Raw genomic sequence first — 13,403 nt, 5'->3', positions numbered from 1 at the left:
ACACAGTAGCCACGTTGGGTATCTCCAGCAGGCAGGTTCTGGGTGATGGCTTTTCTACACTAGTGGCCTTGGATTGCAGGCCGTGGTGGAGTTTCAGAGGCAGCCCTGGGGAAGGCTGTGGTGGTGTGTTTCCTCTAGCTCTATTTCTGATCCCTGGCTGTCTCCTGATGCTCTACCTCCTTTCCTTACTTTAGTATTTGGAAGGAAGGCAATAGCCATAGCACACACTTAAAGGGTATGGAGGTAAACATTACAAGCTCCATTTTTATGGAAGAAATTGAGAAGAAACAGCTTAATTCACTTTCCCAAAGTTTCAAGTTTCATAATTTACAAAGCCATGATTAAAATAACTGAGATTTTTCTCATGGTCTTTTGGGAAGTCAGCAGAAGTTCACTTACAGCTTAATTCTCTGCAGGAATTCATCCCACTCCTTCAAAATACAGACTCTCATTGTCTTACGAAAGAGCAAGGCTGAGAAGTCAACAGACACGGCTCCATCCCAAAGTTTATCCAAAATGGTATGTGACCTTGGATGCTGGGTATCTCTGACCTTGAATTTACTCCTCTGGGAGACAGAATAACAGAGAGGTTAGGAACTGGGCTCTGGTGAGTCTCAGCCAAGTTATTAATTATTCTACCTTGGGCAAGTGCTTTGCTGTGTTTAAGATTCAGTTTCCTCATCTGTAAAATGGCTGTGACAAGGACAAAACCTAGTCCAAAAAGCCTATGAATGGAAAATAGTTGGGGTATCCTCTGCCGCATTCCCAGGTGCATTAGCAGGGAGTTGGATCAAAAGTGGAACAGCCAGGACTTGAACTGGCACCCATATGGGATGCTGCCATCAAAGGCAGCAGCTTTATCTGCTGTGACACGATGCCAATTTGTATTTGAATGGCAAATATTTACTTCCATCAACTTAGGGCCTTCTCCCTTTTCTCCTTGTGGTTATGAACAAGTTTCAGGGGGATTATAAAGTACTAACTGACACAGTGCTCTTCTGGTCCCCATGTCTTCTGTCCATACCAATATCTACAAAAATATTGATCCTTTGATGATATTCTTCATCAATCAGCCAGCCAAATCTCCTTGAACACAGCCTTTCACCTTGTCTGGAACTCTTCTCACAACTTCTTGACACATTTGGGTGCTGGAAACAGTCTCCTGTTTCCAGGATACTCTGGAACCTGGAAAACATAGCAAAGCCACCTAAGGTACTGTATTAGCTTTTGTTATGAAATACCAAGGCAAGCTAGCTTTTTAAAGAAAATAGTTTCTTTAAGATCATGTTTTTGGGGGGGTTAAAGTTCATGATTGGTCCCTGTTGGTTCAGCAGTGGCCTTTTGCTGGCACAGTCCAAGGTGTCCAGGGTATCAAATGCAAGAGATGGAGACATACATGTCTGTCTGTATCTGTGCCCACTTTTTTTAAAGATTTTATTTATTTATTTAAGAGGTAAAGTAACAGACAGAGAGAGGGAGAGACAGAGAGAAAGGTCTTCCATCTGATGGTTCGCTCCCCAAATGACCTTAACAGCTGGAACTAAGCCGATCTGGAGCCAGAAGCCAAGAGATTCTTCCAGGTCCTTCATATGGGTGCAGGGGCCCAAGCACTTGGGCCATCTTCCTCTACTTTCCCAGGCTATCAGCAGGCAGTTGGATTAGAAGAGGAGCAGCCAGGACGTGAATTGGCACCCATATGGGATGCCAGTTCCACAGGCGGAGGCTTAGCCTCCTTCACAACAGCACCATCCCCATGTGCCCACTTCTTATAAAGCCACCAGGATCCAATCATGGGGCTCTACTCTCATGACCTAATCCAATGCCTATCACCTCCCAAAGACCCCACCTCTAAACACCATAATCACATTATTACCTCCTCTTAACGTGATCATCAGCATGAGGCTTTGGGGATTAAAAGTCTGTATGAGTCTGGAGAACAAATCATATTCAAGCCACAACATACCACCTACTGAGACCCATTATATTCATCTCTCTCTCTCTCTCTCTCTCTCTCTCTCTCTCTCTCTCTCCCTCTCCCCTCCTCCTCCTCCTCCTCAATCTGAAGCTCTCACACTGCACCTGTGAAATGCAGCTTGGTCACTTGGATTTATACACATTTCTCTGTAGCTTTTCGCATCCCTGGGCTTATCTCCTGCCCAGGCATTCACCAACATCAACACTTCCAAGTTCCTCAAACCTACCCCTGAAAGCCCTCGAGAACTGTTCCTGCAGGAAAACTGATGCTTGGCGCTGACTTATGTTTCCTTCCAAATCCTTCATCTCTACCATGAAAAGTTAGCCTCCCCTAAAGTCCCAGACTCTTATAACACAAAGGCCAGGGAACAACTTTTTTTCTCTGTTATCTACAATTCAATTCCCTTCCCGAGGTCATTAATTGGCCCAGCTACTTGGATAGGAGAAGTAGAAGGAAGGAGAGAGGGGGTCAAGAAGCCCAGAAAATGGAGCCAGGGGAATGGGAGGCATGGATGGGAATAGCTGTGAATATTCAAAATATTACTTTCCCCCAATAATACTCATAGTACCCACTAGATAGCATTGCTGTAAGAACTGAGACTACTCGCTGAGAATGTCTAGCACTCTTCCTGGTACCTAATAAGTAACCAATCGATAAATGTTAGTTATTCATTTCCATAAAGGAGAGGATACAACCACAAGTAACTAAGATGTCAGGATTTCCAGGTTTCCTTCCAGCATACGCCTAATGAGAAAGGCATGGCCGGCATCTAGCGCCCTTCCAGCTGGCTCTCCCTCGGCTTCCCCTGGCCCTGGGAGGCTGACTTGTCTGGCTCCTGTCACAGGCTCCGCCTCCTCTGGCTTCCAATTGTTTAGGACCACAGGAGCCCCCGGAGGTGTGTTTCCCTGGTTTCTTCCATGAATTTCCCTCTGGAGCTGCTTGGTCCCTCCACCCAAAGTCATCAGTTCCCTCTATGCTACCGTATCAGTGTGCTTGTGGCTGCCATGTCTAAAGTATTCCAGATTGGCTGGCTTAAGCCACAGAAGTTTGTTATCAGTTTTCTTGCAGTCCAAGACCAGGCTGTCAGCAGGTTTCAATTCTCTCCTTGGCGTACGGAGGGCTGCCTTCTTTCACGGTCTTTCATCTGTGTGTGCAGCTCTGGTGTCTCTATGAGTTCAACTTTCCTCTTCTTTGAAGAAAGCTAATCAGATTGGATTAGAGCCTATTCTGACAACGTCATTTTAACTTAGTCACTTCATTAAAGTCTCTATGTCCAAATACACTCAAAGGCTGCGGTGCTGGGAAGTAGGGCTTCAACGTATGCATTTGCAGGGGACACAAGTCAGCCCGTAATCATGGCAAGTAAGTTGTAGCGACTCTGGCAGACATTATCTCAAAACTATATTTAATGAGGTTTGCTGCTGCTTTAAGGGAGGTAACTGGAAGCATATTTCAATAATGATAAAAAAAATTAGGGGCCAGCGCAGTGGTGCAGGTAAAGCCGCCGCCTGTGGTGCCGGCATCCCATGTGGGCACTGGTTCTAGTCCCAGCTGCTCCACTTCCAACCCAGCTCTCTGCCATGACCTGGGAAAGCAGTAGAAGATGGCCCAAGTCCTAGGGCCCATGCACCCACGTGGGAGACCTGGAAGAAGCTCCTCGCTCCTGGCAGACACAGCTCTGGCCATTGTGGCCATTTGGGGAGTGAGCCAGCAGATGGAAGACCTCTCTCTCTCTCTCTCTCACTCTCTGCCTCTGCCTCTGCCTCTCTATAACTCTGCCTTTCAAATAAATAAATAAATATTTTTTTAAAAATTTACACTCTCAGCTGAAAATCTGAATTTGCAAAAATTCTACCACTGTGAGCTTGACAATGTCCTAGTACTTCAGAATTTTTCTGGTGAGATCAGTGGTGATATAGACAAATGTGATTTTTATCATTTGATGAAATGTGTCAATATTTGGATGATATGCATAAACTCAGTAAGTAATATTTTCCATGATATCAGAAAATCATGCATGGGTAAAAGACCCATTAAAATCTCAAGACAGACCAATGGATTTTTATTGTAACAGAGTATGAAAAATTAATTATATAGTTTTACATACCATGCTGAAATAACCTTTAAGAAAATACCACTTCACACATTTTGGTGTAGGAATAAAGAATATTCATAATTATTTTTAAAAGCACATTAAGATACTCTTCCCTTTTCCAACTACTAAGCTTGTTTGGGGCCAAATTTTCTTCATGTACTTCAACCATAATGACATATCACAACAGATTAAATGCAGAAGCAGATAAGAGAATCCAGTTAGCCTATTAAGGCAGACATTAAGGGGATTTGCCAAAATGTTCAGCAGTGTCATTCTTCTGACTAAACTGGCTTTCTGTTTTAGAAAAATTCTTTCTATAAAAATATTACTCAGCTAATGTGAAATGATTTTTGTTATTTTTAATAAATTAATAATAAACATTTTAGCAAATATATTTTCTTTTTACATTTTCATTTGTGATGTAGTAAGTATAAAAGTGCTTCAAAAAGTTAGTGAAAATGGAATTAAAGATAAGTTTATTTTGGTGCAAAAAATTTTGAAGTCCCTGCATATGAGGATTCTTCAAAAAGTTTGTGGAAAATGCATATTAGGAAAAAGCTAAGCAGAGATTTTGAAAATGTTTGCACCAAAAGAAACTTTCCTTTTACTTCCATTTTTCCACTACTTTTTACAGTACTCTCATATAGCATACACAAAAGCAATTTAGAGATCTCAATACATATTGAGAGTATAAAGATTTCCAAAGACCAAAATTCTGAGAATCTTGGATTCAATCCCCAGCCATTTCTCTGACCACCTCTTATCTACTGGCTGGGTATTTTACACTCACAGGCAGGGCACGAAAGAGAAAAGTCAGAGTCCTTGTCTTTATGGAGCTCCTGCCTAGAGGAGGAGCTGTTGAACTATCATGCAGGCACTGTATATATATTTGTCTTCACACTCAAATGAATGTGCACAAATACATACAAGGGTGGCTCTGGGAGCACAGAGCAGGTGTAGCCTTTAACTCAAAGGATGTGTCACTGTTTCTTTGAGACATTCCCTAACTCCCCAAGCTCTGGGAAAGGACAGGAAAAACCACACAGGGAGACACAGCAGGAAATGACCATTGGAGCTAAGAGAAAGACATATTCACATAACACAAGGCAAGAAAGAGCTGTTATGCTCAGGGAAGAGCAAGTGGTTGTTTAACGTGGCTGGAGTGTGGACCACACAGGATTAGCAAGTTGGGAGGCTGTGTTCCTAAAATAATGATAATAATAACGAAACAAATAGATGTTGCAAGCTCTTTCATTTGTTTTCCTGTTAGCGGATGAAAATGTTAGCTTCCCTATGTCCCAGAGGAAATGGGCACCAATGAGTCAGCAGAATGACCCACAAAGGGGAACTGGGGCCCATGGACTCTTAGTCAGCTCTTTAAACTAAAGCCACATGCTGGCCAGCCTTGGAAAATCAGCTTTGCTCCTTGGTAAGTCATTTTTTATGATTTTCTATTCAAACGAATACATATATGATGGCCTAGAATGCAAAATTCATGTGAATTTTTGTGACAAAGCATAAAACTTCAAGGAGTTCTGTTTGTAACCAACTGCTTTGGGCACCATGGCTACATTAATCATTTTCAGTTATAAGCATTTCAGCCGAGAAGTTAGCCTAGCACTGTTCAAAAGTTAACCAAAAATTTGTCCTCAGCAAAAGTTAATAAAACCTTGTAATGGATCATATCCTGGGAAATACAGTTTCCTCTCATTCTTCCACGATGCTGTGGAGCAGAGTTTGTTTTTGTGAGGCTTCCACTGTGTTTTGTGTGATAAGCGGCTTCTGAAATGGCTGCCAGTCAGTCTTTCCTCTTGGCACTCACACTCCTGTGTGCTCACCTCCCCTTGAGTGTGGAAGAATAATGAACTGTGCCTAATCCTTGCTTCCAGCAAACAGAACATGGCAAAAGGGATGGGATATAAGTTCCAAGGTTAGAAATGTTGATGACATTAGGCAGTCAGACTTTTGGGAGGGGATGAGGTCATAAGAATGGAGCCTTCAAGATAAAATTAGTGTCCTTAAAAAAGAGGCCCAAGGAAGCTGGTTTGCCTTTCCTTCCATGTTAGGACACAGCGAGAAGGTGCTCTCTATGAACAGGAAATGGGCCCTCACTGGACACTGACTCGTCCAGTGTCTTGAACTTGTTGCTATTTTAAGCCACTACATTTTTTAGGTCATTTCCTATGTAGCAATAGAGAAGAAATACATTTTATTTTTTTAGGGGTTGTATCAAAGGCATTTTAAAATTTTATTTAAGGAATACAGACTTCATGAATTTAATATATACAAACTTAGGAACATAGTGATTCTCCCCCTGCACTTCCCTCCCACCCATACTTCCACACTTCTCCCTCCTCCCTCTCTTATTTTTTTTTACAAAGATCAATTTTCAGTTAATTTTATCCTCAGGAGATTAACCCTACACTAAGCAGAGAGTTCACCAAATTGTATGAATAAAAAAGAAAAAAAGAACAAGGAAAACCTTGTTCCTCAACAGTCAAGACAAGGGCTGTTCAAAATCGTCACATCTCAAGGTGTTGACTTTGCCTCTATAGATTACTTTTTAGGCACTCTGTTAGTTATCACAGATCAAAGAGACTGTACAGTATTTGTCTTTTTGTGACTGGTTTATTTCACTAAGTATAATGGTTTCCAGTTGCATCCATTTTGTTGCAAACAACAGGATTTCATTTTTTTTACCACTGTGTAGTATTCCATAGTGCATATATCCCATAATTTCTTTATCCAGTCTTCAGTTGAAGGACATCTGTGCTGATTCCATATCTTAGCTGTTGTGAATTGAACTGAAATGAACATGAGAATACAGATCACTCTTTCATATGCTGATTTCATTTCCTTTGGATAAATTCCTAGACATGGGATGCCTGGGTCATATAGTAGGACTATATTTAGCTTTCTGAGATAACCCCATACTGTCTTCTACAGTGGCTGTACCAACTTACATTCCCACCAACAATGGATTAGGGTATCCTTCTCCCCACATCCTCGCCAGCATTTGTTGTTTGTTGATTTCTATATGAGAGCCAGTCTAATGGGAGTGAGGTGAAACCTCAGTGTGGTTTTTAAGAGTTATTTATTTATTCAAAAGGCAAAATTACAGAGAGGCAGAGGCTGGAGAGAGAGAGAGGGAGAGGGAGAGGGCGGGGGAGAGAGAGAGAGAGAGAGAGAGAGTCTTCCATCCACTGGTTCACTCCCCAGATGGCTGCAACGACCAGAGCTGCACCGATCCAAATCCAGGAGCCAGGAGCTTCTTCCAGGTCTCCCGCGCAGGTGCAGGGGCCAAAGGACTTGGGTCATCTTCTACTGCTTACTGAGCTGGATCAAAGTGGAGCAGCTGGGTCTCAAACCAGTGCCCCCATGGGATGCTGGCACTGCAGGTGGTGGCTTTACCCACTACACTATAGCACCAAGCCCCCCATTGTGGTTTTGATTTGCATTTCCCTGATGGCTAGTGATCCTGAGCAGTTTTTCATGTGTCTGTTGGCTATTTGAATTTCCTCTCTTGAAAAATGTCTCTTCAGGTCCTTTGTCCATTTCTTTTTGTGTTTGTTTGTTTGTTTGTTTGTTTTGACAGGCAGAGTTAGACAGTGAGAGAGAGAGACACAGAGAAAGGTCTTCCTTCCGTTGATTCACCCCCCCAAATGGCCAATACAGCAGGCACTGTGCTAATCTGAAGCCAGGAGCCAGGTGCTTCCTCCTGGTCTCCCATGCAGGTGCAGGGCCCAAGTACTTGGGCCATCCTCCACTGCCTTCCCAGGCCACAGCAGAGAGCTGGACTGGAAGAGGGGCAACCAGGACAGAACTGGTGCCCCAACCGGGACTAGAACCTGGGGTGCTGGCGCCGCAGGTGGAGGATTAGCCTAGTGAGCCGCGGTGCTGGCCCTTTGTCCATTTCTTAACTAGGTTGTTTGTTTTGCAGTTGTTGAGTTTCTTGAGCTCTTTATGAATTCTAGAATTTAATCCTTTATCAGTTGCATAGTTTGAAAATATTTTCAGGGATGGCGCTGTGGTGTAGCGAGTAAAACCACCGCCTGCAGTGTTGGCATCTCATATGGGCGCCAGTTCAAGACCCGGCTGCTCCACTTTCGATCCAGCTCTCTGCCATGGCCTGGGAAGGCAGTAGAAGATGGCCCAAGGCCTTGGGCCCCCTGCACCTGCGTGGGAGACCTGGAAGAAGCTCCTGGCTCCATTCCAAGGGCTGTTATTATGCAATGGAATTCTCCAATCTCTTTTCTTTTGCTTTCAAAAATTCAGTAATCATCCTGCATGTCAAAGCTGACATCATTCTTCCTATGGCCAAGAAGACTCTGAACTTAAAAGAATTTTATGTATGTTTTCCCTATTCAATTTCCTAACATTCTACTCTGGGTAATAGGTCAGTACCAGTTACCTAGAATAAGGACTATTAAATGCCATTTTCCTTGTACATCTGTTTTCTGCTAGGGTGTTCCAATTTGGGGTGGATATAGGTAAGGAAGGCAAACTGGGATTGGATTCCAAATGGAAATGTGCTTGGAATTATCCAGCTTTCTATAGAGACAAAGAGACATTTCCCTTCCTCTACCCACTGGAGGCTCACTTGGTGAATGGACAATAGAGAGATTAAATAGGGGAAAAGGCATATAAATGTATTAACAAGCAAAAGGAGAAAATTACAGCACAGGGAAAACTCACAGGGCCGTGATTACCCATTGGTCCAAGTTAATTTAGAAACTTACATGTCTTTCTACAGAAGAGGCTGAGAAGGGAGAATGGAAATAAGTTTTAGAATAGTAAATGACTTGGAGAGGAACTCAATGGTCCAGGAAAACATCCAACCACTTGGCACAAAGCCCACTAGACCTGTAGAACAGACAATGGATTGTGTGAAAATGAATAAGAAGTTTTCTGATCATTTTAATACCTTAAGAAAAATAAAACAAGAGAAAGCAATCACGAATGCCTTTTGGTAGGTGAGGAAAGTGAACGCATTCAGTTGGGTTCTGTTTTCTGCTACTTTCTTTTCTCATTCCTCAGATTCTGTTATGCAACACTGTGATGGCTTGACCTCACCTGACGCCACCTTGTTTGCTTCCCCAGCACAAACACTGGGCTAGACTATACACTCCCACCTCTGCCTTCTCCTGGCAATGTCAGTGCTGGCCCTTGATTTCCCTGAGATGCTGTGAGCTTCCCTGTATACCCTTCTATGCACAGGGGACAGAGCTGGTCTTTGGTGATAAATAAACATTTCTTCTGGGCTAGTAACTCCTCTAATTTGGTTTGGATTTTCATTTTTACCTTCAGAAAAAAAAAAAAAACTAAAGAAACAAGGGTCAAACAAGTGTGGACTCTCAGGTCACACTCAGTTCTGAGAACACTCGGCTCTCACTACATAACTGCAGTGGCTGGAGAATGAACTGCGTGGCTAGATGAGGAGGAAGCATAAAGGTCAGGATGCCTGTATTTGGCCCCAGTGCAAGTATTTACTAAATGTGCACTCTCAAATAAATCCCTCCCCACTGATGCCTGGTTCTTACTACTTGCAAAAATAAATATTGTTGAATGAATTAAACAGGATTGCAAACCACTGGGCCAACCAAGAGACATTTGTTGGTGTTCTAGTTGACACTTTCTGTATCTGCTGGAGCTTAGACAAGAGACCGCAACAAAGAGATCCCAGAGTACAGTGTTTAAACAACAGAAACATTTGTGTCTCACTGGCGTAACAGAATGGGAAGCTAGAAAGAAGGCAGCTCTTTTCTGAGTTATACCTGGTCTGAGACCCCTTCTAGTTTCTTCCTCCAGGGCCTGTTACAGTGGTGCTGCATGCTTGATGTTGGTTCATCAGAACCACATCCAAGCGCCAGCCAGAGGGATGTAGGAAGGAGAGTGGAAAGCAAGCAATTTCCTGTTAAGGGATCGGTGTGGAAAATGTACACTTCTGCTCCCACTCTATTGGCAAGAGTCTGATCACAAGGCCAGGCAAGCTTCAAGCAAAGCTGGGAAATGTGTCCCCTTGCTGATTAATCATGTTCCCTGGGAGCATCTGTAGAGAGGGGAGAGTGGGGGAGGCTTCTCTTACCAGAGGGAAGCAGAGAGAACAGGTGCACCTGGACATTCAGCAGTCTTTGCCATACGTATATTAAGATACCATACTCAATACATGATTCTATCAAGAATGAATTTTATTGCCATGTCCTCTTTTAATATTATTTTATCTTTTATTTCCCCTGATAATTTTCATTGAGTCCATATTTAAACTTACTATTGGCCTAAGCCTAATGACTTTGCTCATACATTTGAGTGGGGGGGTCCATGGCTCCCATACACCTACCCGGGAGTCTTTTGTGAAGACGTGTAAAAAGTGCAGATTTTCCTTTTGATCATGGTCTTCAAATTGAATTTTGTCATCTTCTGTATCATTCTCATGACTCCCTCAAAATCAAATCCTACCACGGGATCTCAGTGGCCTTGTTTATTACTAGTGATAAGGATGTAGACTTCGGGCCATCCAATGGCACTCAGAATCATAGGCTTGCCAAACTTAACTAACAAGGTGGGGTCAAGGTCACGTTCTCATCTGAGAGGTGATCTGGTTGCAGCAGATCAGCAGCATCCTTCCCATTAAATCAGTGTGGCGAGATTAAACTGGCTTTGTAGTCTTGTTTGTCTTTAACTTGGATTTAATTTAGTTTAATTTAACTTGTTTTTTGGTCTCATACATATATCAGAGCCATAAGGGTAAGTTTAAAAGGCACACTGTAATCAAACAATTGACGTAAGCACGAAGGAAAACGCAGGGGCCTGCAGGGCTGTCATGAAGCTCGTGACCCTTCCTCGGGGCGATTCCCTTCTAGCCTAGGATTCTAGCAGATCCCACACAGGCTTGCCCTGATGGCACTTGCTTCAGACCTTGTCCTAGCTCATCACTCAACGTCAGCCCCTCCTCACGTGGTGCCAAGTGTAAAAGAATAGACACGGAGTTTTCTAATATTCGCAGCATCTCGTAAACCAAAGAAACCTTGCCCAAGAGGGTTGCTGGGTCGTGTCTGATTGCTGCCATGCTGCTGCTCCATAGTTGATTTCTGTTGCCCAAAAGGACAGGGAAGTGAGGAATTCCTCTCTTTGCCTCCTGCCTAACCCATGACTGCAGTTTCACAGGTAACTGTGTGACAAGGGCAATAAAGAGTCCACCCCCGCTGAGGCAACGGTGTAGAAAGTGACATATATAGCATGTGGGTAGCAGCACATACATCAGTCTATCTGGTGCTTGGGGATCCTCTGGGATGAGTGGTGCTACATAACTATAAGTTATAGAGACGCTTAATCAACTGTTCTCCCTCTGACTGGTGCTGCATCTGTGATTTACTGGCACCTCTGTTTACCTATAGGATAACCATCCTGGTGGATGAGAGCACGAGCAAACCAGTGACTTGGCAGGTGATTAACTGTCCTAGTGCAGCTCAGGGTCCACTACCAAGATCATTATTTCTATTGTATGACAAGGAAGAAAGAAAGAACAGAGAAATTGTGTGCATAAATAACAGGAGAAGGATTTCTGCACTGCTACGAAACTCCCTCTGTCCCTTTCTTTCAGACCACCTGATGGGGTGAATACAGTAGTCGACATTCCTGTCTCTCTCCTGAGCCTTCAGAATGGGTCTGCACTAGTCCTTGTGACAGGGGGCTAGGGAGCTTTTGAGGATAATGCCCCTCCCATTCATTGCCAAATACAGGGGAACACATGGTGGCAACTCTGCCCTTCCTGGAGCTAAATTACACAAGTGTTCTCTTTTTTAAAAAAATAAAAATAAAAATAATTAGGGGCCAGTGCTGTGGCACAGCAGGTTAACGCCCTGGCCTGAAGCACCGGCATCCCATATGGGCACCGGTTCTAGTCCCAGCTGCTCCACTTCTGATCCAGCTCTCTGCTATGGCCTGGGAAGGCAGTAGAAGATAGCCCAAGTCCTTGGGCCCCTGCACTTGCATGGGAGACCTGGAAGAGGCTCCTGGCTCCTGGCTCCTGGCTTCAGATTGGCGCAGCTCTGGCCGTTGCAACTAATTGGGGAGTGAACCAGCAGATGGAAGACACCTCTCTCTCTCTCTTTCTCTCTCTCTGCCTCTCCTCTCTCTGTGTAACTCTGACTTTCAAATAAATAAATAAATCTTTAAAATAAATAAATAAATAAATAAATAAAAAGATTGGTTAATTTGAAAGTCAGAGTTACACAGAGAGAGGAGAGGCAGATAGAGAGAGGTCTTCCATCACTGGTTCACTCCCAAAATGGCTGCAACAGCTGGAGCTGTGCTGATCCGAAACCAGGAGCCAGGAGCTTCTTCTGGGTCTCCCACATGTGTGCAGGGGCCCAAGGACTTGGGCCATCTTCTACTGCTTTCCTAGGCCATAGCAGAGAGCTGGATTGGAAATGGAGCAGCCAGCCGAGACTCAAATCGGTGTCCATGTGGGATGCCAGCTCTGCAGGTGGTGGCTTTACCTGCTACGCCACAGGGCCAGCCCCTCAAGTGCCCTCTTAAGAAATGACTCTGGGCTCTAAGAATAAGAGACAATGGGGAAGAATATAAATTTGGATTGCATGAAAACTGCAAGAAACTACCGAGCTCTATAAAGGAAAGTTCAGGATATAAGGTGTCAGCTCTCAATGTTTTATTTTAATTAACTAAGTCAAGCACTTAATCCAATTGTTCTCAGTCCCACTGCCTATTAGGAATACTTCACCTGGGAGCCTTAAAAGAACTCCAGACCCGTTAAATCAGAAGCGCCAAGAAAGAAATCAGCACCTTTGTAAATCACTGGCCAAACGGAAACTGAATCCCTGAGCCTTAGAAGCGGCTCTCTGGGGGACTGGAGGCACTGATTGCATCAGGGAAACCCTCATCAGTCTGAACAGAGCAGCAGGGAAGAGCAAAGCACAGCCTGCTGGTGGATGGTTCTGGCTCCAGCCTTACTGCTTCCGGGGGGGGCGGGAGGGGGAGGGAATAAATCACTGAAGAAGGACCGTGCCTGATTTTAACTGGCCTGCGTTTTAATAGCCCATCAGCTCTGGTTTAAATGCTTTTTGATAGCACTGAGCATCTGACCTTAAGCAAAGCACTTGGATTCAACCTTGACATTTACCATAATTAAACAAAGAAGATTTTGCTCATTAAATATTATTTTTGTTTCTTGGCCCATAAACTGAATTGTGAATGAGATTCCATTTCAGGCGATGCACTGACATGACCCTCTGTTCCTCACGGCTGTCAGCGGCCCCCAACCCTGACGGGTCCTCGGTTGAAGACAGCACTCCCTGCAGTTTCTCTTGGCTACTG

General features: G+C 43.9%; 1 long non-coding RNA gene across 2 annotated transcripts in view; it reads right to left on the bottom strand.

The window, feature by feature from the left end:
• Window positions 1–238: 238 nt before the first annotated feature.
• Window positions 239–13,403, bottom strand: part of LOC103351281 (uncharacterized) — a 38,494-nt gene continuing 25,329 nt past the window's right edge. Inside the window, exon 4 of one of the 2 annotated variants that reach the window (XR_001794462.3) lies at window positions 239–1,185. This is a non-coding gene — a long non-coding RNA (uncharacterized lncRNA). Of the gene's footprint in view, window positions 1,186–4,946; window positions 6,875–13,403 lie in introns of those variants that run through there. The other variant, XR_519095.4, reaches the window with a different exon arrangement.

The sequence above is a fragment of the Oryctolagus cuniculus genome, chromosome 1 (genome assembly GCF_964237555.1).
Source record: "Oryctolagus cuniculus chromosome 1, mOryCun1.1, whole genome shotgun sequence".
Classification (NCBI taxonomy): Eukaryota; Metazoa; Chordata; class Mammalia; order Lagomorpha; family Leporidae; genus Oryctolagus; species Oryctolagus cuniculus.
The sequence above is the reverse complement of the archived record's forward strand: the minus strand, read 5'-3'. Positions and strand labels throughout refer to the sequence as shown.